The sequence below is a fragment of the Stegodyphus dumicola genome, chromosome 8, assembly GCF_044657685.1.
Source record: "Stegodyphus dumicola isolate Sdum_Otavi_A_Nest chromosome 8, ASM4465768v1".
Classification (NCBI taxonomy): domain Eukaryota; kingdom Metazoa; phylum Arthropoda; class Arachnida; order Araneae; family Eresidae; genus Stegodyphus; species Stegodyphus dumicola.
In genome coordinates this window covers 164,336,853-164,362,513 of record NC_140775.1, presented here as the reverse complement: position 1 = coordinate 164,362,513, position 25,661 = coordinate 164,336,853, and the positions used below count along the sequence as shown (strand labels likewise).

The following is a 25,661-nucleotide window of genomic DNA, read 5'->3' as shown; positions in this document are numbered from 1 at the left end:
TGTCTATGGTTATACACAGGCCTTGTATGCCCATGCAATATTTATATTTATATTTTTATACGGAAGAAATACCCCCTTCTGATTATTAACACTGTAAGACTTTTACAACAAAACCAGGTCAGTGGTTATCTTAGGCGGCGCTCCGTCTTGGATTGTCGTCGTTCAAAACTTCAGTTCCTTCACTTCATCCGTACTGTGTTCGGTTACGTTCCCGTCGATCATTGTTGCTAGATCCTCTTGAAGTCTGTGTGATTGCTAACCGGATCTTTTGAAAAATACATTATTACGTATTTCCGGAGTCATTCTGACTAGAGGGCGCTGCGTTTGTCCTAATAGTCAATGGCAGGCAGGATACTAAAGGTGTAAGACGTGGAAAGCAGAGATGCCTAATAATATATCTCTAATTGATTGAAATTTTCGTATATTTTCTTGTAAATAAATGTTGTTATTGTTAACAAAACCTCTTATTATCTCTTGGATGCACCTTTAGTCTCACAGAACCATTAGATGCAAAATTGGTGCATCGGCCGGGAATGTGGAATACCGGAAGTAATTAGTCATCATTACTGGATTATAGTTCTGAGAAGTTTGGATACTTTACGCACGCTTTTGGATACGTAACATTGCATACTGGACTGTGGAGGTAAGACCTTTTGTACTCACAAATTCGGAGTTAATATGGATAAACTTTCGAAAATAATTGAAAGAAGAAGTAACGTTCGCGTTAGTGTTACTTTGAAAGGTTGTGAGAAGCAAGTGGAAAGCGAAACTGCTTTGAATGACTCACAATCTAAATCTAATAAAAACGCCGAGAATATTTCTGTGTCTCATAGTAATATATGTACCAAAAATAAGCCCTTTTCGCAAACATGTACAGTTTTAGCCTGTTCGGATAAAAATTTCAATCAATTAGAGATATATTATTAGGCATCTCTGCCTTCCACGTCTTACACCTTTAGTATCCTGCCTGCCACTGACTATTAGGACGAACGCAGCGCCCTCTAGTCAGAATGACTCCGGAAATACGTAATACTCCCCACCTGAACTCACTTGAGTTCACTTACCATTGAATTTCAACTAAATTTACATTCAGGAACCATTTAAAATTACAAGAATAAAAATATAAATAGCATATTATATCAAATACGAAGCTTCAAAATTATTTTCGAAAGCTTATCCATATTAACTCCGAATTTGTGAGTACAAAAGGTCTTACCTCCACAGTCCAGTATGCAATGTTACGTATCCAAAAGCGTGCGTAAAGTATCCAAACTTCTCAGAACTATAATCCAGTAATGATGACTAATTACTTCCGGTATTCCACATTCCCGGCCGATGCACCAATTTTGCATCTAATGGTTCTGTGAGACTAAAGGTGCATCCAAGAGATAATAAGAGGTTTTGTTAATAATAACAACATTTATTTACAAGAAAATATACGAAAATTTCAATCAATTAGAGATATATTATTAGGCATCTCTGCCTGCCACTGACTATTAGATGCAAAATTGAATTAGGAATAGATGCAAAATTGATACCTTTCAAAGTAACACTAACGCGAACGTTACTTCTTCTTTCAATTATTTTCGAAAGCTTATCCATATTAACTCCGAATTTGTGAGTACAAAAGGTCTTACCACCACAGTCCAGTATGCAATGTTACGTATCCAAAAGCGTGCGTAAAGTATCCAAACTTCTCAGAACTATAATCCAGCAATGATGAGTAATTACTTCCGGTATTCCACATTCGCGGACAAGATGCACCAATTTTGCACCTTTAGTCTCACAGAACCATTATACATAGTAGGAAGAACTAGGAAGAACAACATAAGAAGAACAAATGGTTTGATAGAGAGAGTTCAAGAATTTTTAATCTGCTTATATGTTAGAAGAAAATAAGAAATTTATGCTTATTAACACTGAACCAAAACGCACATGTTGTTGTGCTATGATTTGTATAAAGTTATAAATAAAACTTTCTACTTCCTTGTACGAAAAAGAGGAAGTATTGTAATCGCAAAACGTTTCGGGTATCATATTTGGGCAAAAATGTCCATTTCAACCGCTCTCGAATTTATTTGAACGATGCTTTTGAGTAATATCTGTACATACGGACAGAATAAAGCGCCTTCAATGTCTTTTTGTCGAATGGGACCAAAAGTAAACTTTGTGAACCTAAACCTCTGCTTCTTGCTGGTAAACTTGCTAGATTTTGCGTAGAAACTCGAATTTTAACTGCAAAAATTAATTTTTTATTGATTTATTTGTATTTGGTGTTTTACGGTTTTCTTCATTTTACAACTTTCAATGAAGATGTTTTGAGTTTTTATTTATTTTTGCTTTGCCGAGAAGTGTGAAAAGAGTTAACTGAATGAGAAATATATCTCTAATGAAATTCGAGGAAATAAGTTTAAACGAAATGCAGCAAAAATTGTTTATAATTTACTAGGCCATACAAAGTCATGTGATGTCCACATTAAATTTTTTATTAAAAATTTGATTTTGAAAACCACTTGGTATAAATTTCCAAAGAAATCCATAAACCTGAATGGGTAACACATATATCCTAACTGCTTTTAGAAATTCTGGTTTCAACACGTAAGAAGTACACGCTTTGCAAACGGCTGCTACATTTTAAATTTGTAGACACATTAAAGCTTACAAAATCAATCCAAATAGACAGATCTTGTATTAATTAGATACTTTTCTGAAAACTCTGCAAAAGAATACAATATTTAAATATATTTCTTTGTCGGATTTAATGATATACTTGAAAGAGCATGTATTTAAACGGAAATGTTTCTAGGACATACCTTTAAGCACATAATGAGCGCAAATAACAAACGGAAAATAATCTTGAAAGGCTAATTTCACACTGATTTGATTACAGGAAATTATTTTACCTTCCCCAAACGGAAAAGAAATGAATTTATATGAATAAAACTCATTTGAATCAGGGCGTGTATTGATATTAAACCTATTAATCACATAAAGCACATCTTCAGCTATTCATTTAATCCTATTTGAGAACTTTTATTTGTTTAATTTAAGGTTTACTAATTAAATTTATCTAATGTAATAAATACGTATGAATATAAAATCTAATTCAAATATTTTAACAAATTAATGTAATATGTCATTAGCAGCAGTTCTTTCAATTCCATTCATATTAAGTTTGCTAGAGAAGATTAATAATGCAACTTTAAAAAGAAAGCTGAAAATTTTCTGCAACCACTTAGGTTTCTCATTAACAGTAAGTAAATAAATGTTTTACATTTGCATGCTGCTTTGTAGGAAATTTAAAAATTAAGGATGAGTTTAAATCCGTCTTCTTTATAAACAAATGCATAAACAAAACATAAACATCTTTGTAAAGAATTAAGGAATGCGTTTAATAGCTTCATATTAGTAACGACAAAAGTCTTTTTCATGAATCAGAGGAATGCAAAATATTCTTTAAGTTACAGCTCATATTTGAAAAAAAATTAAATAATATTGTTGCGTTTTTCTTTTTCTTCTGACACTAGTTGTTACGTTATTTTCTTCCTTCACGTTCGTACCGGGTTTGTAGATTTGGAGTGAATAACAACGACACTGAATGAAGTATCGAAATACACTTTATTTATCAATATTAATCAGGACAGCTCCAAAACACTTTTACAGTCGTTGAAGATCTACTGTAAACACGCTGGAACAATCAGCGACACAGCCTTCAGGTTATCAGGCTATCGCGGTGGAGACAGCTTCCTGCAAAGCACCCGACTCTGCTTTCCGGAGTACAGCTCCCGACTCTGCTTTCCGGAGTACAGCTCCCGATTCTGCTTTCCGGAGTACAGCTACCGACTCTGCTTTCCGGAGTACAGCTCCCGACTCTGCTTTCCGGAGTACAGCTCCTGACTCTGCTTGGTGGTTCTCGGAACTCCACGTACTCTCGAGACTCTCCACGTTACAACTCGCGATGCACTCGACGACACACAGAGCAAAGCTTCCGGCTCTTCGATTCAGTCGTTCCCGAAGCTCAACACGCTCTCTCGATGATGCACTAACCGCGATACACTAACAGACTCCTTCGGTGTACTCGACGACCCACTCAGCACTCATTGCCCGGCTGTCAACTCGATCGAATCCGCACTGCTCGCTAGATGAGGCACAATCTCTGAGACACACTAACTGACTGCGGACCAGCAGGGTTTATATAGCTTTCGGCTTGTGTTCGGGAACATTCTGGGCTAAACCGGTAAGAATTCGTTCCAGAAGGTTCTCCAACCGTCCATGGTATAGCGCCAATTTTGTCGCCAAATGTCGCCAAATAGGCGATTTCTCGCCAAATGTGACAACCTTGCCTATCTTGCTATTTTATGTTAACCCTAAAACTGTTTTGCGGGAAAGCCATCTCACCGCGCCTTTACATTTCTTAACAGTATATTTATTTCATGCGGAAAATTTTTATAATGTCAGGGTAATGCGATATATTCCACTTAATAGTATGAAAATTGTTGCTTTTATTCCAAATGACCGGAGATTTGCAATTTAACACAATTATCAAGAAAGTACCAAATCTATTGGATATTAAAGCGTCGTATAGCTGAGAAAGTTTTCTCAGGCTGCATCACGAAGGCGACCGAATTACACAAACGAGAAAATAGAAGCTCCATCCCAGTTTTAAAGAAGAACCCCGTAGGACGAATGCGAAAGTTTATTAACATGCTGTTACTCTGCCATTATCTTGTGGAGAAGACTTAAGGATCGAGAGTATTTTAAGTACCCCATGCCGCAAAGATACTATTACACTTCCAAACATCCATGCCTTCTCAGGTGTTAAGGAATATTCTTTGATATCGCCAAGAGATTGCGTTAGAAGTCCATCTATTGTCTTACTTGACGCTTCCCCTTCTGAGCACGTGACTTGAAATTTTATTCTTCTTGAAGGTATAATTCGATGCACTACGCAATATAATTCGATTTAGATTCTTTGATGGAACTATTCAGTTCTTGCTTTTTGAGCCTTAATATTCGATTCAGGCATTTTAGCCTACATTGTATATATGTAAATATTAAGTTTAATTAAAACTTATGTAAAACTCTCCAGGCCCTCATTTTGGATTATGAGTCATTCGAATTCGAACTAGAATTTCGTTTCACAAGAACTCGAAACCGGACCCAGCGACAGCATAGCAACCGGGTTGCCTAACACCACGCCAATAAGCTAGCTAAGGATATACCTTTAAGCTTCAGCTTTGTCTCTTAATTTAACTAATATGGCATATCTCAGCTGCCTAATCAAATATTGCTACCTCAGATACTTAAAAGACTATAGAGGAGATTCGAGGAGATCAATAAGTAAATTTATATTATTTAAATTATTTGTTACGTTTAAGTTTATAGTTAAAATTTAAACTTAAAAAATATGATCTCCTTTCTTGTAAGAATGATATCTAATATTATTATACGTGCCAAAAATTTGTATTGCACGACGTTGGCATGGACCGGAAATAAAGCTAAACACAAATCCATTTAGCTCAGTGACAGGAGCAACATCCGGGAGGCATTCAAAAAAAGCGTTCCCTGCTTCAGCATGTAAGATGGCGTTCATTCTACGTAGCCCTGATGTACACTGCGCCAAAAAAGAAGAAAATGGGATAGTTCTATGTGTTCCGTTCTACTAGGCCAATTGATGAAATTCAACTTGCGGTTTCATGTCTCGAAACCGCGACTTAGGGTATGTTTTAGATATGTATTTTGACATAAAAGCGAACTTTTTCTGAAATGGCATGCCAATTCTTTTCCATATTTCGATTCTACAACTCAAATAATGCCAAACTCTCAAGTTTTTTTAAATCGCATGAGTAGTTTTTAAAAAATTAGCTCTCAAACTTTTAGCTCCTCAGTATTAATTGAATTTGATATACATATTTATTAATATCTCTTTTTTTTATTAAATTCCTTGATTCCTTCTTCCAGAATTTGAAATTTAGGCTTAATCCAAATATAATTCGCACATTTTTGTGATTTATTTTTTAAATTTGTATTTTTAAATATTTTTTGTAAAGTTTCGAAAACATTTTTGTGTTATTTTATAATTTTGTATTGTATAATTTTTGTATCAATTATTTATTACCTATGAAATTTTTATCATCATCTTGTAGAGTCATTAGGTTAGTTGGAAGCAGAAAAGATGAAAAATATGCAACCGCCTTCGCCGGGAATCGTACCACGGACATCTGGAATACCGGCCCAGCGTGCTACCGTTACATCCCGAAGGTACGCTAGGGAAGTGGGAGAAATACCTTATAATCTTAAAATGGATGTATTTCTAAGCATACCTGCAAAAAATTAGAGCTTTTTATTCAAAACGCTCGAAGATATACGTGGATTTATATATTGGCGCGTTTTGAAATTTCGCGTACTTGCTGAAAGCGATAATAACATCGAATGTGGTTTTCGCACTTTCTTAAAACCATTTGAAAGTAAGAACGACGTAACTTTTTTCCCGCTTATGCACAATGTAGCAATTGAAATTAAAATAGGTTGCTATAAATTAAGAAGTTCGCCAAGTGAATTGTACTTGACGCAAACTGAAAAAAAGGCACCAAGATAAATTTTTGAATTTCTACGTAAATTTCGCACGAAATTTTACAAAATTGAATATTTAGGCATTATTTGAGTCGTAGAATCGAAATATGAAAAACAATTGGCATAGTATTTGAGAAAACGTCCGATTTTGTGTAAAAATTTCTATATTAGAATAATGCTACAGTATAATCTAATGTAAATCCCAAGTCGCGCTTTCGGGACATGGAAAACGCATTCTGAATTTCGCCAATTGGCTCAGTAGAACGAGTTATATAGAACTGTCTCCCCTCTTTTTTTTCTGGCAGAGTACCAGTACATGTAATTCAGAAGCCATAGACATTTGGCACATGCTGATTAGCTGTACTAATCCGTCCAGATGTCGTATATGGTTGTTCTGGAATCGTTTTGCCAAGGCACAGTTGCGATGCTGTGGTCAAAGTCATTTCCCGATACCTGAAATACAGGAAAAGTACTTTTTGTTTATGCTTTCATTATAGCGATTGGTTACCTATTGGAGTAGGAAACCCAGGAGAACCACTAATGCCCTCATTGGGATTTGAATTCCGTACCTCCCGATTTATAACCAGAGGTGCTAATAATTACACTGACGAAATACGTAGAGAGGAAGAAGAAAATTTTGAAACATGTGTAGTGATAAGGAACTTACTTTCATTATTTTTGTGCCAAAGGACTTTCTGATTATACTAGGTATTCTCACCTAGGGGAGAATTCTCGTCGTAATGGAAATTTCATAGTTTCAGGGGGAATGGGATCAAACTTTTATTTTAGGATCTCCCGATTTATAAACGGTGTTCCTTCCAATTACACCAACCAAGCAGGAAGAAGAAGATTCTAGAAAATGTGCAGCGAGGGTAAGGAACTTACTCTTCATTATTTATTAGCTAAAGGACTTTTTATTATGTTATAGTAGGTGCTTTCAACCTGGGGGGGGGATTCCTCCCTTGGGGAGAATTTCATAGTTTAAAGGGGTTTAAGTTTTCTATTAAAAATAAATTTAATAGCATTTAACTTAATGCCATAGTTTTTAATTCTTTTTTGACATATCTACACGAATATACTAGCGCACAACATTCCTGAACAGCTGTGAGAACACTCTATCACCTGAAATCATTTCACTTATCGTAGAAAATCCTAAAATTCTTTGGAAAATTGGAACCTATTGCCATTATACTCGTACATTGCATTATTATGGAGATAATAGTATTTTTTTGCATTTTTACGAGAAAACTAATCAATAAAATTTATAGAATTTAATTATTTTAATTAACCGGTTATTATGATTTAAACCTTTACTGTTACTTCTTCTTTCCGTTTCAAAGAAAGAACGCAAATTAGCTCACATGTATTTAAACTGAGGTGTTTAGACTTTAAGACAAACTCAAGGCAATCTTACTAAGTTGCTGCTAGCTCAAATAAGATTTGTAGTTTTCGACCTTGCATGATAAATTTTCATAACTGAATATCTACGCCCGTTAGTTGTGAGCCAACTTCGCATCAAGCTGAATTGTCTAGTCTTTGACTACTAAATTATTCTAAATCTGAACTTACTGTTATTAAAGTTATCTCACCATAAATGTTATCTAAGTTATAAGACTATCAGGAGCACTATCATTTGTTGTAAGAAGTAAGTTTCACTTCTCTCAGCACAAGCGGATGCATGGATTCTTGCAGTTTGCAGACGCGAAGGACCTTTACGTTCCGAAGGGTTCCCAAAATTTCTTTTTGGATTCACGCAATAGCAGTATAAAAGTGCAAGAAACAGTAAACATACCCTGGGTCTTAAGTTGAAGAACCTCCAAAAATTCAGGTGATATGGCTCCATAAACGCCCCTGAGCAAAAGCACAGGACTCCGTCTTCAACATACTGTAACTCGTTTTGTGTATAAGATGTCTATTATAATTAAATGGTAGAGGACAGAGAGATCTTTGAAGAGCAATGGCAGCAATTGTTGCAAAGAAAGCAACCATTTCTTTCTGTACCTACAAGAATCGACAGGTATTCACTTTAATACCATTCTGATGTTTAACTGTTTATTAAAATAAATTAATTACAGGGCATAATGCGAGAAATAAAAGGTGCATGTTGTTAGAAATAGTCTGAAGACGGGATCTTGAATCTGACGAGGATTCAAGATCTGATAAGGTCTTTATAAATTCGTATTGAAGAATATGCTACTGGCTAAACAAAAGAAAAAAGTACCAGGGTCTTATCGTCAAAATGAAGATTGTATATTCTGTCAGATATATATCAAAATCACACAAGCTTTAAAACCTTCAAAAGAGAGCGAACTAACTGTACAAGTCTGCAACATGTGGAGAACTGCTACATTATATCCCGTTTCAGAAATGGCTGTTGTGACGAGTTTTAGAATATTTATTTTATGCAAGAAGAGGAGTTGTATTTTGAAGTTTCCTCTAATTTTTCGTGTCAGACAATACATTTTTAAACAAAAATAAATCTTAGGTTACCTAGATTTCTGCAAAGCATGTCATTTGAGATTGCGTAAAAGAAATTACGTCTCACGTTGTCAAAGATCACTCTGTTACCTGACTCCATCGTAAGCTTTGGTTTTGAATTTTTTTTTTTTTTTTTATTTTTATGTTTGCTATTTAAATATGTCTCTTCAGGGCACTGTATTACGGTTTTAATGATGTAATATTTATTTACTCTTCTCTTTTTCTGTTGAGTATGTTTACTGGCGGACTCTCGGAGCAGCTTACGTTTAGCTGCGTTGGGAATGATAACGCAATTAAAAGATAATTGGCTTTCGGTACCAAAGGGGGCAATATTTATTTTAACAGCACATAGCGATATCCGTCGAAGAAGTAGAAACGCTGGCAGTAGAAAAATCATTCCAACTTCTAGTTTTATAGGATTTCATCTCAAATGTTTCATTCGTCTTTTTTTAATAAAATCTAAAAAAAAAAAAACTAAAGAATTTAAACAATGATTTTTCGACTTTGTTTTCGGAAATACTTGCAGGACTTTATCCATAATCATATATAAATTATATTTTTTCATTGAATTGATGCTGATATATTTTCAACCGAGGACAGATGTCTTTTTTTAATAAATATTTTCATTTCTATGAAAAGTATTATAATTTGTTAAATAAATCAAAATCATCCATTGTAATATGGAATTTAGACGTTCATTTTCTAGACTTGAGTACAAAATATTTTTACACAATGTATCTGAAAATAGATAAAGATAGGACAGTACAGACAAAGAAAAAACGAAAACTTTTCGACGCATTTTTTTATAATATATAAACGTTCATTTTACTTGCTTGGCGCTTGACGCTGTCATTTCGTCTGTTACTCGTTTAAAATTTTCACATTGTTCTGTGTCTTAAAATTAGAAATTAAACTTAATAACATAAAGCTGCAATAGTTATGGGGGTCCCACAAAATTTTCGTAAATATTATGGGGGGTCCTGGGGTCGCGACTGAAAAACGTTTAAGCCTTGATTTGCATATAGCATGAAGGTCTTTCTGCCTATGAAAATGCAGGTATCATGTAGGATTTTCTACAAAAGTTTGTCAAATTTTTGCGTAACAGACTGGGTTGGTTGATTCTTTAAGGGAATATAGATACATGTTATCTGCCTAACGGAGAGAGCAATACCATTATGAAGAATTTTCTGAAACAACTATACGTGTATTTGCTTTCATACGCAGAAAATTCCGAAAGCTCCATTCAGGCGAACAGTTGTGTCCTTGGAAATAAAACGGGGAAAGTTATTAGTAGTGTTCATCTAACTAGTAACATTATTGATCAGTGGTAGGCTGGGAGAAGCACTGGATTCAAATACTAGAAATAAGTATGCTAAATAAATGTAGTTCAAAAGGGAAAGAAACGAAAATAATTAGCTATGTATTTAGATTTTCTTAGCTGCTGCCTACATATATTAAAATCTCAGTCCGTATTTTTTGAGGAAAATAATTTTGACCCTTCTAGTACTGAACATGAAAAGAACAAACAATATTCAATTATCGGTGGAATTAACCATGAGGATGCCTTCTGGTACTGAATTTTGAACGAATAATTTGTATTCATCTGCTAGTGTATTAAATGCATGAGATACTTTCTGGAACTGTACTTGAAACGAAAGATCAATATTCGTTGAATATTGGATTCAGCGCTTGTGACCCCTTCTAGTAGTGAACGGAAATGAGCGACAAGTATTCAGTTACTGGTAGATTCAGCATTTGGATTCCCTTCTGAATCTGAACAAGAAACAAACGATGAATATTCAGTCATGGGTGGATTCATTAGTGGATTTTTCTTTTCCCAATGGCGGGCACTTGCCTATAACGGCATTGGCTACTACTAAAGTCAGAAGTGGTGGCCATTGTATTGTAAAGGCACCTAATATGAGGCCACCGTTATCTCCTATGAAGGGATAGACAATTTTACATCTATGCCTTCTCCGGGATTCGAACCGGAACCTTCCGGTATCGCTGTCAGGTTCCCCGAAACACTATACCATCTGGACGGCTCATTAGTGGATTTAATGGGTGATGGATTCAACGCATGAAATGGCTTCTGTAATTGACAGCGCAGCGAGAGATCAGTTTGCGGATTCAACGTTTGAGATCCCTTCTAAAATTGAACGAAAAGCGAACGATCAGCGCTGAGTCATTGATCAAATCAACGTTTAAGGTCTTTTCTGGAACTAAACTGGAAACGAATGACGAGTATTCAGCTGTTGGTGGATTCAATACATGAGATGCCTTTGGAAAAAAACTCGAAAACATCAGTATTTATCCATTTTTGGATTCCGTGCATAAGTCCTTTTCAGTAACTAAACGTTAAACAGACAAAGCTCATTCGATCATTCGTGGTTTCAATGCATAAAGCGTCTTCTGGAAAGCGAAAAGAGCAGTCAGTAGTCAACACTTATTAACGTATTAGTGAACTCGATTTATGAGACAATGTATAATGGTATACGTAATTTAGAAACAGGATTTCATAAAGAACTAAGATTGCCTTTATCTTGATTCGAATCCGGATCTTTGGGTTACCGAACTGATACGACCACTATTTTACAACAAGGTTACATGGAAGAAAATCTTTATTTTTTACGAGAATAACGTATTTGAGAACTATAGATAACAAGTAAATTTTCTATTTTATTATTTTTTAGACAAAATATTTAAAATTTCTCAGATTTTTCTCGATTTCCAGTTTTAGTTTTTGAATTTTAAAACTGACCTTTGAATAAATTGTATATATGTGGTATTATTCCCCAAATGGAATTCTCTTCACAAATTTGCAAACGGTCCCCGGATTGTTACAAGTGAAATTTATCACGTCTGTTGGGTGCAATTATTTGTCGTAAACATCTTCGCTGGTTTCTCATTACCTTGAAAGCGTAGCGGAACAATCTGTATCTATTTCGGAACAGCGCTCCCAGCAATTCTCCGATCCGCGACAGTGCAATGAGATGCCGCTGCGCCGGCGTAACGCGAAACAGATTTATGAATGAACCTAGCACCGGTGATGTGTAGCAGAGGGAAGCATACTAGGGAACCTATTCAGATACTAAATGTAAATATACCTCTGTTACTGCACTGTTTCAATATTTAGATAGCGGTGTTAGCAAAACGTCTTTTGAAATACTGCAAAGATTATAAATTCCAGGTCTGTAAATGTTAATATTTGCCGTCTTAAATTACCTGAACTAAGTTTAACCGCAGGCTCAGCTACCAGAATTTGAGATATAATGTCAGAAACAAAAAGTTTATTTACCGATTGTTTAACCCAGAAGAATTCTGGATATATAGATTAAACTATACCATACTTCAACCGGATACACGGGGAGGGGAGGAAGATGAATTCCAGTAAAATCAGTTACATTTTTTCCACGGAGGAGATGTATATTTGCTATCACGGCTGAATGAACTTTATTTTTACTCTTATCATAATTAATTTGGACGAAGAATTTCACAGTTATAGCTATATTCATTCCCATAAAATAAAATTCTTAGCAAAAAGTTATAAAATTAAACAATGTATTATTAAACTCATTTCAAGTGCTACGCCAAAACCGAATGAAGAAAAAAATATCAAAATAAAAAAATCTGAAAGGTTTCAGATTTTAAATTACGTCCAAAGTGGCGTTTTTTAACGTTTTCTGGGTTACCTTTATTAAATATCATGTTCTTTGCACTTAAACCATAAAATTCAGTTCAATAGCAATGTCGCAAAATAATTTTAAAATGAGCCTATAAGAATTTCCGATACACAGTTCCGCGCGCTGGAGATGAAAAGGTCATTTTCCCCCGTAGAGTATTCCCATTGCTTGCTTTTGAATCGTTGAGTTTGTTACTCAAAAACTCGTTAAAGTTTTAGAAAATATGAAATTGATCATAAAACAGATTCCAAATTTCAAATTTGGGCTTCCACATGCCCATATTCGTAGGAGGATGGCGTCATTCAAAATTTGGTGGCTCTATGTACCGTTGTTTTATCACAATGCGAGAAATATACATTTATGCAGATTTTTCATTATTTAATTTCTTCAAATATAATGCAGGATTCTAACATTTGGTGGCAACAGGTTGAAAAGTGAACCGGACATTTATAGTGATTCAACGCAAAAACGCAAAACGAAAACAATAGCCCTTCAGAGACAAAGCTCATTTGGACTAATAATTTTTTATTTGCTTAAACACCTAACATATTTATACTTAAAAAACTGTTAAATTAAACTTTTTTGTTGTTTGTGAATTATCCCACTTGTCTGATAGTAACACCAGAACAAACCCACATCAGAACTAGTGGTAAAGAATGCGAGATGAACATTTTTCAGGAAGAGCTTTGAGCACCATACATGTGACAGCTTCCTCTACCATCAAGCTTTCGACAAGACGTTCCCCACGCATATTTAGAGTACCCCATGCCGCACAGACACCCTACGTTTACAAACATCCATGCCTTCTCTGGTATTCGACCCCGGGTCCTTCGGGACGGCCGTCAGCTTTGATAACCGCTATTCCGGTTGGAAGGCAAATTTTTCCTAAAGCTACATGCATATACTATTTAATCTGAGATTAAAATATTTCATTTTTATATATGTTATTAAATCTATTATCTGTTTACAGCCAAGCTCAGATGCATATTCTATTTAATCTGAGATTAAAGTATCTCATTTTTATATATGTTATTAAATCTATTATCTGTTTACAGCCAAGCTCAGAATATTAGCGAATTTGGAGTTCCTGGAACTAAAACTTCCACACCTAAGATCGTGTTTCGTTCAAACTCACTCATATATTTCACTTTAAGCCATTTTCACACATTTTTCCCCGGTGTCGAGCTCGAGCCGTTTATAGATGTTAGCCACAACTAAGGCCAGAAGCGATGGTTTTTTATTATGGAGCTGGCTAATAGGTGGGCCACCGGTGCCTCCAATGAAGGAACCGACAAATTACATCCATATTTTCTCCGGAATTCGAACCCGCGTCCTTCGATACGGCAGTCCCATTTTCACACTAGTCGCAGTCATAACTATTTCTTTTCAGGATGAGAGTTTTTCTACGTACGCTGTTTACATCATTATATCTCATGGACAGGTGGTCAGTGCTAAAAAAAGAAGTGAGTATCTATTTTTACAATTCAGGAATGGATTACTTTATTTGAGCTACTGTAAAGCGCAGGAAAGAGTTCTTTGCCTAAGGGAAAGAATGCTTTAGCGGAGGACGCTAGCTCGTATTTAAATTACTCATGGGAGAAAACATGAATATTTCCATACAGCCAGCCAGCTCGCGGAGACTCAAATGCGGATAATAATATCATTCTTCAGCAGTTTTACTGTTCGGGCGCTGACTGGCTTGGCCAATCAATGTAGAGTAACGTGGTGGCATTATAAATGAGTTTTACTAACCGGTTTAGGTAAGTTAGTAGGTAATTTAGGTAATAAGATAATTTAGATTAGATACTGATTTGAGTTAGCTTTCAGTTACCGACTCCTAGCCTCAATAAGAAAGTATCTGAATTATAAATAAGGTGAATGTTAAGATCCGGATTGTTTCATTCTCAAGCCCAGGCGACTGGTAATTTTATTTTGTAATACACTGCTGGTCATTAAAATTGACAAAAATCATTAAATTTGTAAGCAGTTTGGGGGTTTTGGGGGCTGCGAAATTAGTAGAAACAACTCCATCCCTGGCAGCTGAAACGGCCCTTAGCCTGTTAGGAATGGAATCGAACGAGGCTTGGGTGACAGAAACGGGTATCTCATTCCATGCTGTTTCAAGTCGAAGCCCCACTTCAGCAACCGCATTATCTGGAGATGAGTGGCGAGCCAATCTCTCAGCAACCAGATGGTTACGATGGGTGAAAGATCTGGAGACCGCGTAGGCCAAGGCAGCAATCGAATACCCTATGTATCGAAGAAGGTCAGAACACGACGCAACACGTGGTCTTGCATTGTCTTCTTGGAAGATGGCGTTTAGTAGGCCAATTTGGGGCGCAACCGCTGGACGTAATATGTCAGAAATGTACCCATCTACCTTCACATTACGGTCTGGCTGCTCAAACCATCACACCAGGTGCAGGGACACCCTAGGCCGATATGGAATGCAAGCAGGCGACGTGCGGTCTCTTCGGAGCCTCCAGATATGTATGCAGAAACCAGAATACTCTACGCACAACTCGGGAAAAAATAAAAACTCACAACCGGGTCTGAAAAGATAACGCTGTGCCACTGCTGTATCCAACTTTGTCGTTCGGAACACCAGAGTCGCCGTCCCGCTCTGTGCTGCATGTCAAAGGAAGCAGATGTAATGATCGCCATGCTGATAATTCTTGCTGCAGCAAACGTCCAAGCTGATACTGGGTGTACTGCAAACATGCGAATTTCCTGACTAATGGTCCATGATAGGGTTATCCGTTTTTGAAGGGCTAACCTCACAATATGTTTATCTTCTCGGATGTTAGTCATGGGAGAGCGTTGAGACCCTAGATCCTCAGCAATCCATTGATTCCATAGTGTCATGACAGTGGATGGATGTCGACCAGTGCGACGGGCGATATCACGAAATGATAATCCACACTCTCTATTGGCAACGATCCTGCCTCTATCGAATTCTGACACTTGCTGGTAAGCATTTCTTATTATTATTCGAGGAATAACACTATATTCTGAGCATACTTCGACCTCATAAAGCGCTTTTCGAATGAGAAATCCACTACACAATTTTTCTTTTATGCAGTGCTTTAAATGTCACTTTTCCAGTTTGCGTCGTCTAAATGCGCTGAAATTCTAATCATTTGTATATCCCAACCTCTTCTCACTTTCATGTGATTTTGACGTTCGTCAGATCATTCCTTCCTGGTGCTGCAATTTTAATGGCCAGCAGTATCTTTTAATTTATCACTTATAAGTCATGAAACAGAATGAACTTGAAGTATCTGTGTGTTTTTGTGCTTTCACCATTTAAGCTGTGCTCTCATTGATGCCTCATATCAGATCTTTCAAATCACACGTAAAAGGGTATAGTTAGACTTCAAAGTAGAAGGCCTTAGAAGACCCTAGTGGAGCATGTTCTGCCTTCTGGCCACGTCGTTGCTTTAAGTCTAATATTACGATTTTTCGGCCGTATTTTTACGTGATTGCTAGTATTCACCGGTGATCTTTAATAAGGGTCAACTCTGTTAGTTATAGCTGTGCAATTTCGGTTGGTTAGTTTAGTATATTAGTCTAGTTTTTGATCTTCTCTCTTAAGTTCTGTCTTAAGCCCAAGTGAAGGCTTATTGTAAGCACAAGGAGGGGCCATCTGTTAATCATCTTCAGTGGGAACAAAGGCTAAATGTAACCCTTCTTTGGACTTGTCATTTACATACTAGAACTCTGCGATAATTCTCTTAAGTATTCTAGCTTTCAAGGACTATTAAATTAGCTAGAATTTTACAACTTTAATCAGAGAAATAAACATTTTTCAGTTAACTACAACTCTTCTTAAATAATGGGAAGCCGGTCCACCAATAGTCGAAAAGGTTGAATCCTGAAACCTGTGAATATAGATAATTCAACCGGAGCTCCATTTCCACTGAACTCACTTAGATCTTTAAAGTTATGTCAGAAAAATGGAGGCTCATTTGCTTAAGAGGAGGGATGCCTTCATGGAGACTTTCTAAGGAAAACTGGCTCATTTTCACGTTATAAATGAGAAAACTGCGAAGCGTCTCATACAGGCCTCTTTTTCTACGGGATGGGATCCCGGATTGAACTGCCAGTAGTATTTTGTTAGCGAAGAAGAAAAAAAAGAAAGAAGATTCCATTTCCAAGAAAATTTCACAAGAAATAATTTGTCATCGAATATTTTAATCATTGCTTTCATTATTGCATTATTTCTTAATTTATAGCAAAATTTAAAATAGCATATTATTGAAAAATAATTATTTAAATCTACAGCAAAATCCGGATTAAAAAATTTGTTATTTACTCATACAAATTTTAAAACTCTACAAAATATCAAACGGTTTCTACTAGATGATTTCCAATTTTCCAACGCACTTCTTGCCCTGAAATGGAAACATTCTGCATAAAATTCGAAAAGTTTGAGATGTAAAATACTGTAAAGAAGAGTAAAAGATTTCTTCAGAATATCTCGGATAAAGCAAATAAATGGTTCTGACTTTGATGCGTCCCGTTTATTTTTTACGCTCGCTTTAACGTTCCGCTATTATCAGCTCTCGATACCTTTTCAATTTCTCACACTACATTTGAGTTACTGACGACTTTCTTTTTAGTAAGATATAAGCACGCTTATTTTAACCGGGGTATTCAGTTATCTCTATCTCTCTCTATATATATATATGTATCTGTGTGTGTGTGTGTAATAAATTATTTCCCAGACATTCTTCACATTTTTTCTTGCTGAGTATTTATATAATTGAAGTCTATAGCTTATTTGCCTTTTGCTAAATGCTTTTTAAATAATGTACAAGCAGTTGCATTACATAAGCGGCAACGTGTTAATTTACAGTGAGGAAAAGTTTGGAATTATTACATTCAAATTAGCTCAAAATAAATTATTCAACTCATTTGGAAATTTTTCAGGAACCCGTCTTTTATAATTGAAATTTGATCGCTCACCCCCATCAGAGCTAAACTGTGACCTTTTCAGGATCCAATCCGTTTCAAAGGGACCAATTCCAAATTACAATCGAATCTTGCTTTAAGTATGTTACATCGTAAACATTAATAAATATGTAAGGAAAGCATATCTGCAGACATGGCAGAGGTACCGAACACAGCATATTTATATAGTACTGGATATTATACATAATTCTTAACACATTATTAATTAAAAATAGAATCTAAATACATCATACTATAGCATATAAAGATAAAAGTATTTTCGGTAGATGACATAAACGTCATCTTTTCATAAGCTTTAATTAGTGCACTCATGGGGAATTCTATAGTTCTATAGTCAAAGATTAGTCATTAATTTTTAAATTACTCTCTGCTAAGTTATCGATTTTAGGCTTTTGTACACACAATGATAATACAATGCGGTGAAAGGACGTTTTAAAATTCAATATAGATTTTCTTATTATTTAAAGTCTAGATGATTTTTTCGTACATATCTTTCATGAACAAACTAAAATTATCAGAATTTTAACATTTACATTATCGGACAGACATTTGCATTAAAATATTAATTTTTTTTTATAATTAAATTTAAAGGTTATAATCGAAACATTTATATGTGCAAAATAAATTATATATACCTCCATTAATGTTTGCGGAACACTTATATTCCAGTCTACATCTACTAAATATTATTCTAAATTAATTTAGCACCTTCATTAAAAGTATATCTTTTTTGTGATGTCATTTTATACGATTTAAATTAAAAGAAAACGAGTCGCCCAGACAGTATAATGGTTAGGAAAGTCTGACTGCGACAACCAAAGGGCCCGGCTTCGCATCCCAGAGAAGGCATTGGATGTAAAATTGTCTGTCGCTTCAGGGGAGGTAACGGTGGCCGCCTATTAGGTGCCTTCACAATAAAATGGTCACCGCTTCTGACCTTAGTAGTGGCTAATGCCGTTATAGGCAAATGCCCGCCATTTGTAAAAAAAAAAAAAAAAAAAAAAAAAAAATTGAAATGTTTCAGATTTTAAATTACGTCCAAAGGGGCGTTTTTTAACATTTTGTGTGTTACCTTTCTTTATTAAATATCATGTTCCTCGCACTTAAACCATAAGATCCAGTGCAACAGCAATATCGCAAAATAGTTTTAAAACGAGCATATCTTTAGAATTTCCGATACAGAGACTCACGCGCTGGAGGTAAAAATGTTTTTTCTGCACAACGTTGCCATTGCTCGCTTTGAAATCCTTGAGTTAGTTAATCAAAAATTCGTCAAAGTTTTAAAAAATAGGAAATCGATCATAAAACAAATTTCAAATTTCAAATTTGGTCTTCCACATGCTCATATTCGTTGGAGGATTACGTTATTCAAAATTCGATGACTCTATGTACCGTTGTTTTATCACAATACGAGAAATATACATACATTTATGCAGATTTTTCATTATTTAATTTCTTCAAATATAATGCAGGACTCTAACATTTTATGGCAACAGTTTGAAAAGTGAACCGACATTTATGAGTCCGACGCAAAATGCCAAAACGAAACTAATAGTCCTTCGGGATTCAAATCCCTTTGGACTAAAAAAAAATTAAAATTATATAAATAAATTAATGAGAATTATAATTTTGCTTAAGTTGTAGAGAAACAAAAGAGATCGGGTCAACTGGAATATCGTGTATTTTGAATGAAAATTGTTGGAGTTTACTTTTACATAGTTCGCCGCTCAGAACGCGAAAGCAGTTAGTGACTTTGACTGCCGCACCGAGGGACCCGGGTTCAAATTCTGGAGAAGGCATGAGTGTAAATTGTCTGTCCCTTCGCAGGAGGTAACGGTGGTCGTCTATCAGATGCTTTCATAACAAAAATGATCATCACTTTTGACCCTGGTAATAGGAAAAGTTTAAATGGGTAGTTTTTGCCATCAAAGAAACCTCGTGGCTTTTAGGGTTTACATTACTCACAAAGTGACCTTTTTTATCATTTACACACCCATACATGTTTCAAGAGAATTTGGGCTAAAAATACATAAATGCAGCATATATTTAGAATTTCCGATAGACAGCCTCACGCGCTGGAGATGAAATTTTTTTATTCGCTACAGTGTTGGTGCTGCTCGCTTTGAAATCATTGAGTTTTTTAATCAAAACTTCATTAAAGCTTTACAAAATATGAAATAGCTAATAAACCAATTTCAAAATTCAAAATTCGGGCTTCCAGGTACCCATGTTCGGATGGAGGACTACGTTATTCAAAATTTGATGGCTTGAGTTAGTATTGTGTTTGCTGAAAGAGAAAAGCATGCATGCATTCAAGCAGATTCTTCATTATTTAATTTCTTTAAATATAATACAGGGCGATAATATTTTATGGCTACAATATGAAAAGTGATTCAACGCTTTTAGTGATTTGGCACAAAATGCTGTTTCGAGACTAATAGCCCTTCTGAGCTAAAAAAACTTTTACATAACTTTGTCATCACTCATTTCTTTATATTTGAGAAGATGCTATTATTTTGTAGAGCAACTATTTTGATGATATATGATATTGATTTAAATAGCATCTATTTGTTTTATAGCTATTTTGGAGTCACTCGTGTTCTTAATGATTAAGTTTAAATTTTGAAAATTTATTAAGCAGGCAGAATCATTTCAAAAATAGGATTATACGTTAGGGCATGGAAAAGCATTATACGTTTCTTTGCCGAAAAATATACGTATATTTTTTAGCCTTGGAGCTAAAATTAATTTTCCTTTTGTTGTAGGAAGATAAGATGCTTTAAATTATTTATTAGCATGCGGAGAAGAACGCTGCACTCGCTAATAATCCAGAAATTCAGCAGATTTGAAATGAAATGAGAAACTGGATTTCTTCTCAACAGCATTCACACCAATACTACGTAGTTTTCTCATCAACAACATAACAAAAGTAAACATTGAAATAATCGCCCGCATTACTAGGAGATACCTCTTCTCAACTCAAATCGAAACTCATTTCTCTTCAACAAGACTCAGGCTTTCTCTATGACTCACCTTCATCAATCAGAGAGCAGCAGAACTCCTTGTCAGCAACTCGCGCATAAAGGTGAAAAAAGAAGAAAAATATATCATTGGCGAAGAAGGACCAAAAATAAATAAATGAGGCAAGAAGAAGAAGAAGTGCAGCTTCTTCTCCGTGGAACTTCAGTTGACGGATGCGTTCCTTATTCCGCAGACGATATGCCCGTTTCCTCGATAGGGAGGCGGAAGTTGGTACAGTTTTTATCTCCTCCGAGTTGATGGAAAAGTCTTTTGGTAGAAAGTAGAGAGAAGTTCGACTGGTAAGTATTCAGAAAGATATGTCGCAGAAAATCGGGAAGAGTATTCAAGTGAGAAACGTGTTCCAATTTCAGTAATATTAAAAAAAATTTATAAAAAAGGCTAAAAAATAGTACTAAGATTCAATCAATATGAGAATGAAATATCTGTTGAAGATCATAAAAATATTTAAAACGTTTGCGTAAATATTATGGCGTAAACATTAACATTTTATCTGAAATGAGACATATCGTCTGCTGCCTTAAAATTTATTCTTTTTTCAAACGGTTGCATGTAAACAGGCGGTGGACCGAAGAACGTTTGCGTAAATATTATGGCGTAAACTTAATCATTATGGCGTAAACATTAACATTTTATCTGAAATGAGACATATCGTCTGCTGCCTTAAAATTTATTCTTTTTTCAAACGGTTGCATGTAAAGAGGCGGTGTACCGAAGAACGTTTGCGTAAATATTATGGCGTAAACTTAATCATTATGGCGTAAACATTAACATTTTATCTGAAATGAGACATATCGTCTGCTGCCTTAAAATTTATTCTTTTTTCAAACGGTTGCATGTAAACAGGCGGTGGACCGAAGAATGTGTTTTGCCTTTTCACAAAAATAAGTAGTTTTCTTCCACAGTTAAAAATTTTGTTTTCAAACTCATGATATTAAAATTTCTGAATGAAAAAAAATATTTATCGTATCAGTCATCAGTTTTAAACGGGAACCAGACCCCGAACGTGTATCCAATAAACTGAGGTACTGTTTCTAATTTTATAAGGTGAAGTAATTTTATTGTCTTCGGTACCAATCTGCTCGAGAAGAAACTAGTTACAAAGTCCTTAAATGCACCACAATAAACAAGAAATTAAATGAAACAAATCTGAAATTTAATTTTATATTACTCCCAAAGAGGCCTTTTTTTTAACATTTCGTGTGTTACCTTTATTTATTAAATAACATGTTCTTCGCACTTAAACCAAAAAATGCAATTCAACAGCAATGTCGCAAAATAATTTTAAAACAAGCATATCTTTAATATTTCCGATACACAGTCTCGCGCCCTGAAGATAAAAGTGTTTTTCCCCGTACAGTGTTGCTATCGCTCGCTTTGAAATCCTCGAGTCTCTTAATTAAAAACTCATAAATGCTTTATAAATTATGAAATAGGTAATAAAACAAATTCCATTTTCCAAATTTGGTCTTCCAGATGCCCATATTCGGGTGGAGACGTACGTAATTCAAATTTTGATGGCTCTAGGTACCGTGGTTTTACACAATGCGAGAAACATACATACATTTACGCAGATTCTTTATTATTTACTTTCTTTAAATATAACACATGGTGGTAATATTTGGTCGCAGTAATTTGAAAATGATTCGCCGTGTATAGTGAATCGACGAAAAATGCCAAAACAAAATTAATTGCATTTCTGGGCTAACGCCCTAAGGGCTAATAATAATGGTTAATAGTTTATTGACGTATCTAGAGCCACAGTTTGTAAATTCTTTTATCAAAATAATTTGTGTATAGGCTTGCAGTTCGAAACACTTGACGTGCTGTGCTCTAAATGAATTCATTACTTGACCCACGTGATAATGTTTTAATCGATTCCTAAACGTTTGCATCACTGACTAAAAAATATTAACACAAAAGATATTTAAAAAAATTAAAGTAAAAAAAATCTGAAAGGTTTCAGTTTTTAAATTACCTTCAAAAGGGCGTTTTTTTAACGTTTTGTGTGTAGCCTTTATTTATTAAATATCATAATTCTTTGCACTTAAGGCTTACCAGCGGCAGAGCGGTAAAGTCGCTGAACACTGGTAGTTCGGTCCGAGGTTCGAATCCCGCGAACGGGCTGGCTGCATGGGCGTTTTCGTGGTTTTACCCATGTGTAACGTGTATACGAGCCAGTTCTCCTTAGAAAGTCCTCCACGAAGGCATCCCTTCCCTTAGGCAGATAGTCCTCGAGGCTTTGCCATAATAATAGACACACTAATGGACACGTTTTGCAGTTAAACCATAAAATTCAGTTCGACAGCAAAGTCGCAAAATAATTTTAAAATGAGCATATGTTTAGAATTTTCGATACACAGTTCCGCGCGCTGAAGGTAAAAAAGTTTTTTTTTTTTTTTTTTTTTTTTTTTTCCCTCTGTAGAGTATTTGTATTGCTCGCTTTCAAATCGCTTAGTTTGTTACTCAAAAGTTCGTTAAAGTTTTACAAAATATGAAATCGATAATAAAACAAATTCGAAATTTCAAATTTGGTCTACCACATGACCATATTCGCAGCAGGATTACGTTATTCAAACTTCGATGGCTCTATGTACCGTTGTTTTATCACAATGCGAGAACTAGACATACATTTATGCAGATGTTTCAATATTTAATTTCTTCAAATATAATGCAGGATCTAACGTTTGGTAGCAACAGTTTGAAAAGTGCAAGCGACATTTATAATCATTCAACGAAAAATCGCAAAACGAAAACAATAGTCTTTCAGAGACAAAGTCCCTTTGAACTAATAAACTTTCATTTTTGTGTGTTATAAGTGCGTTGTTAAATTACATAGCTTATAAGAATTTATTTCGTTAGCCTATACGTGACCTCGTAAGGTAAGCGGTTAAAATGTCCAACAATTAACTAGAAAATCCGCAGTTTGGATCATGTCAATGGCGTTGTTAGTTCTAAAAATTTGAAATACTATGAAAGGCGCCCGAATTACAATGGGAAGCATGATAATTCAGCTACTAGGTCTTAGTAACTTAATTGCATCGACTGGAACTCATGCTTTTCTCAGACATTCTCTTTTCCAACCGGCGAAGATTTTGGCTCCAAACCCAAAATTTCATAAAACTGCCGTCAGAAAGAGATATTTTTAAAATTATAATACCAGAATGGCACTAGTATTTTATATCTAGATTTTTTTTCTTTAAGGGGTATTTATTAGAAGCTAAAATTCTTCAAACAATGCTGTTTTGGGATTTTAGCATTTTAAATTCTATACACATTTAGATATTTAAACAAAATTTAATTTCTATGAAAATTATAACTATACAAAAATCTAGTTTTAATTTATCATCGCATGCTTTGATAAAAGAGGATTTTTACATAAAAATGCGTTTTTCTCCAAATGTGATTTTTTTACACTCGATGTACCTTTCCTCGGAAATTACTGCTTACAGGCATGTAAATTTTTTATATCTGATGTATTATGTTTCCTAATATTTATTCAAATGAGCTCTCTATTTTGTTTAAGGCTCAAAGAACGTTAGCCCAGAAGGGCTACTAATTTCGTTTTGGCATTTTTGGTTGAAAACTTTTAATGTCGGCTCAGTTTCCAAATTGTTACCACTTTATATTATCCAAATTGTTACCACTTTATATTATCGCCTTGTGTTATATTTAACGAAATTAAATAATGAAGAATCTGCCTAAATGTATGTATATTTCTCGCATTGGGATAAAACAACAGTACTTAGAGCCATCCAATTTTGAATAACGTAATCTTCCACAGATTATGGGCATCTGGAAATTCTGATTTGGAACTTTAAATATGTTTAATTATTGATTTCATATTTTGTAACACTTCAAAGAATTTTTGATTAACAAATTCAACGATTTCAAAGCGAGCAATGACAAAACTTTACGGGATAAAATTTATCGCCAGCACGCGAGACTGTGTATCAGAAATCCAAAAATACGCTCAATTTAAAATTATTTACTTAAATTTTATGGTTTATGTGCAAAGAACATGATATTTAATAAATAAAGGTAACACATAAAAGGTTAAATAAACGTCTTTTTGGGCGTAATGTAAATATGGAAGCTTTCAGGTTTTTTTTTTTTTTTTTAATTTTGTTTTGTGAGAAAAGTGCTAAATTTTAATATGCCTAATACGATATTCCGTAAATTATTCTAAAATTCAGAATGATTCAAAAGCTCATTTCAGTATGATCAAATAGCTGTACTTTAATTACACTAAAAATACAACAGCAGATTTTGAGAAAAGGTACTTTGAAAATAGCCAATTTAACATTGTCGGTAAAGGAACTTCCGACTACTCGTAATACACTGCCTAAATTGCTACAATCTTCTAGTCCGTATATTTTCTGAGAAACCTTTATGTTTCTACAAGCTTCTTTCTTAGTCAAAGTCAAATGCATTTACTTTCGTATGGCTGAAAACAGAGCATCGTTTACCTTGTTAACTGGATTGATACTGGTAAAACCATGTAAATCATTAATATGTCTTATATACGATGGTAGCTACAGTAAAATTTTCACTCATAAATATCTTTCCTGGCTCTACAGGTAATAACAATTTAAGTGCAAAATATCCTCTTATAGGTTTTTCAACAAATTGGAATTTTAAGTTAAAAATTTTCACTTTGTGCCAAAGCAGCAGGTCTAAAGGCAATTTTCCTGTCAATTCGTTTCAGCATAACATAGAATGACCACTTGGATATTTAATTATTTTTCGTATTATATCATGATCTATGGCCATCTTCCGCTCCCAATATGAGCATTAAAAATAAGTGCGAATTCCAAACTGTTTGTTACCCAGAAATCGGTAACACAAACATTAGGTTATTTGGACACATATAGTTATTTGGACACTACATTACACTTGCACTTTGGACATTAG

At 34.8% G+C, this 25,661-nt stretch overlaps 2 long non-coding RNA genes across 6 annotated transcripts in view; one reads left to right on the top strand and one right to left on the bottom strand.

The window, feature by feature from the left end:
- The window catches only part of LOC118204223 (uncharacterized), a 382,418-nt gene that overhangs the window by 142,102 nt on the left and 214,655 nt on the right, over positions 1 to 25,661 (bottom strand). The window lies entirely within an intron of this gene.
- The window catches only part of LOC118191378 (uncharacterized), a 338,644-nt gene that overhangs the window by 187,983 nt on the left and 125,000 nt on the right, over positions 1 to 25,661 (top strand). The window lies entirely within an intron of this gene.